The 3,496-nt window shown below is 59.7% G+C and overlaps 1 long non-coding RNA gene across 1 annotated transcript; it reads right to left on the minus strand.

Annotated features, from left to right (window-relative positions):
- Positions 1 to 228: 228 nt before the first annotated feature.
- On the minus strand, positions 229 to 2,883 carry LOC118356145. The gene is made up of 3 exons (XR_004819462.1): positions 2,493 to 2,883; positions 1,130 to 1,238; positions 229 to 267 (listed from the first exon to the last, which is right to left on the minus strand). It is a non-coding gene; the product is annotated as an uncharacterized LOC118356145 (long non-coding RNA).
- Positions 2,884 to 3,496: the final 613 nt, after the last annotated feature.

A 3,496-nucleotide genomic window follows, 5' to 3' on the forward strand; every position in this document is an offset into this window, starting at 1 on the left:
CATGAGAAAACAGAACAGGAAACATCAAAGGGATTCAAGAAGAACTACACGACCACGGAGGAAGGGCCGAGCCGCGGGCGGGCGCGGCCACGGAGGAAGGGCCGAGCCGCGGGCGGGCGCGGCCACGGAGGAAGGGCCGAGCCGCGGGCGGACGCGACCACGGAGGAAAGGCTGAGCTGTGGATTAGGTAAAATGAGGACCGAGCACACGGAGGTCGCCGAACAGCTCAGCAAGAGCGGCTCCAGCAGCATTGCAGTGGAAACCCACCTGCAGACCGAACAAGAGAGACCAGACAGACAATACAGACCAGTCTCTCGAGGAGTTGGTCGCGAGGAGGGGAAGAATAAACATAGGGAAGCCAATGGAGGGAGCAGAAAACCTTTTAAAGATGGGAGAGATCATAGCTTGTTTATATGTTGATACAAAGAATCCAATAGGGAGGAAAAAACTGACAGGGCAAGAAGCAGGGTGCAGAATTTCTGGCATGACATCTGTGGGTAGATGATGAGAACGGGACCTAGAGGGCAAGGGGGGCAGGGTACGCGACTGGCCTTGACTCATCCGCTGCAAACGAAATGGCTGAGCTCAAGGGCTCGAGTGCAGCCAGGAGGGTGGTGTGGGGGCAGAGACAGTGCAGATCCCCTCTGGTGGCTCTAATTTTTCTAATTTTCACAGGAGGGTGAAGGTGGAAAGGATACACTGGAGGTTTATTCTCTCCTAGATTTGGCACAGGCTATGCAGTCCTATCAGTTAGCTCAGGAGAGGACCGGACAGGGCCCGGGGTCACTACGGGGAGTGGACAGAAGGCACACAGACGCTGCACCCTGGAAGGGTGCTACCTCATGTGAACCTATGTTCTGCCGTCACATGCTCTGGGTAACCTGGACAGGTCATTTAACCTGCACCTCAGCTCCCGCACATGAAAATGGGATCATTACAAGGCTCAAAGGCAGGGCGGTTATCAGGGGATGAGGTCAGTGCCCAACAGAGGCGCCATGAGCAGCTGTCCTTGGTCGTCTCCAGACAAGCCTCCTCACCCCCCTTCCCTGCACACCCACCTGGGGGTGGCTCTGGACTGAGGACCGCCCGGTCCTGGCTTGGTGCCCTCCCCAGATGCTGCCTTGCTCACCTGGAGCCAGCTCGATCTCCAGTGCAGTCCGAATGAGGGCCATCAGCGTGGACGTGAAGTGGACGGTCATGTCCTCATTGGAGATGGGCATGTTCATGCGAACCAGGAGCTAGAGACAAGGGGAGCAGGTCAGGGCCAGGCCTACCAGGGTCCCTCCACCACAGGACTACAAGGGGCTGGAGGCCCCTAGAGGCTGGGCTTCACCTCCTGGGGGTGGCTTCTGCAGGCGCCCAGGCAAAGTTGGGTGGCTGGGAGTTTTGCCAGCATTCACACTCACCCTTGGACCACCCCCCCATTGGAGCAGTCCCTCCTTCTCCTAGCTGCGGAAAAATAGAAGTCCAGGTAAAGACTGTAGCATAGCACCAAGCCAGAAGCCTGGATCCCTCTGAAAGAACAGGCACATGCTTAGCCAGAAGGACCCCTGCCCAAGGCTGGAATAAGGGGCGTGGGGCCTGGGCTGAAGAGGGAGGGATCTGGGCTGCAGAACAGAGGCGAGGCACCCTGGGATGGCCCACAGACAGGAGGGAAGACCCCTGTCCTTACAGCTCTGCCCAACGTCATCTCCTCCACCGGCAGCCTGGAGCACTGGACAAGGGGCAGGTTAGCCAAGAGCACAGCTCTGAGCTCCCACTCCCAGTGAGGCATCCCTTCACCCCAGGAAGGCTTCTGCCTCTCACCACCCAGCCAGGGGGCCTGGAAGAGGCAGCCAGCACCTTCCAGTCAGAAGGACCCAGAACAGATGGTACTGCACAGGGCCAGCGTGGAGGCTGGTAGGGAGAGGCTCAGGGCCATTGCACAGGAGTAAAAGTACTTCGGACCAGACTGGGAGCAGTGCCCTGCTGCTTTGCTCCCTGCTTCCCCATCAGGTGAACAGCCCCTTTCCTCTCCTCATTTTTCAAGGACAGAAGAGCAGGAGACAGATGTGTGTCTGTACCACAGACCTCCGGGTAGAGCCAGCAGCTGCCCAGAGCCTGAGGCTCTGAGAACTTAGGTGGTGTCCAGGAAGAAAAGTACCCTTGGTGTGTCTGGCATGGTCTCAGCCTGGGAGGTCACCTAGCTGACCAGGTAGAGCCCTAGGGGCACCGTGACCCACCTGTCTTCTCTCACCGCTCTCTTGTCGTCTACCATAAGACAGAGCTAGAGAAGGGGGCACAGGGCCACTCCCCGGGTTGTGCCTGTCCTCTGCCAAGCCCACATCCCATGACAGAGCAGCCTCTCTTCCCCTCTAGGGGGGGCCCCCAGCCCGGCCCCCAGCCCTGCCCCCAGTGTCTGGGCCCTAGATCCAATCCTCGGCCTAGTAGAGACCGGGTGGCTAGAGACACGAGCCCAGACTCTGCCCCCCTGAATGCTGGTGAAGCCCCACCTGGCACATCGAATCGTGGTCCCAGGACCTCACACATCACCTTTATGATGCACACCAGGAAAATCGGCTTTCCAGAGCACAGGGTCCCTGTAGACCAGCACCAATGGCAGGAGGAGAGGCAGAGGGATTCCTCTCTAGGGAAGTCAGGGAGTCCGGTCCCAGCCTGAAGGGGGAGCAAGCAGGTGATTTCCAAGAGAAGAGAGCTCTGTCCAGGGCACCTTCACCAGAGGCTCTCCTCTGCCTGTCCAGGCCCTAGAAGGGCAGGGATCTCTGGAAGTGGCAGAAGGACAAGGCCAGGGTAAACAGACAGGCATCTCTGCCCTGGGCCTAGGACCTCCTGGTCATAGCACCCTGAGCATCTCCTGGACCCTCCCCAGCTCCCCAAGCCCATCCATTCCTACCTACCCTGAGGCCTCCCCTGGTCTATTCATGACCAGGACCTTGGAACTGGCCAGCACAGCTGGGGAGGGGCCCTAAAGGCTAGCCCATCAGAGCCCTGCATGCCCAGCCTGGCCCCAGGTATCAGTGTGGACAGAACTCTCCTCCTTGGGAACAAAGCTACAGTCTTGCATGCAGGCCTCAGGCAGGCGCAACATGCATGCCAGGCAGGGGAGGGCTGAGGAGGACAGCAGAGGCATCTGCCGATGGCCTGAAGGAGCCACTTAGCTTCCAAAGGCTGTGCTGAGCCAGGTGACAGAGGGAGGCCCAGATTGAGAGCACAGAGACAGACAGCACGGACAGAACCAGAGAGAGGAAAGCTCTGCTGGGAAGCTCGCTCAGAGAGAGGGCGGTGGCAGAGAGGCTCCAGACACATGCTGGTGGAGCCGCACGACTCGGGCTGGCTCTGTTTTCTGGGAGCAATGGGAGCTGCAGCAGGGCTCTCGGTGCGGCGCGACGGGTGGGGGGTGGTGCTAGAGGGATGGGAGGTGCCTACACACCAAAGGGCACATGGGGCAGGTGGGAGCAGGCTTGGGGCTGGGCCATGTGACCTGCCCGCCCCCCAA

Source organism: Zalophus californianus, chromosome 12 (assembly GCF_009762305.2).
Source record: "Zalophus californianus isolate mZalCal1 chromosome 12, mZalCal1.pri.v2, whole genome shotgun sequence".
Taxonomy (NCBI): Eukaryota; Metazoa; Chordata; class Mammalia; order Carnivora; family Otariidae; genus Zalophus; species Zalophus californianus.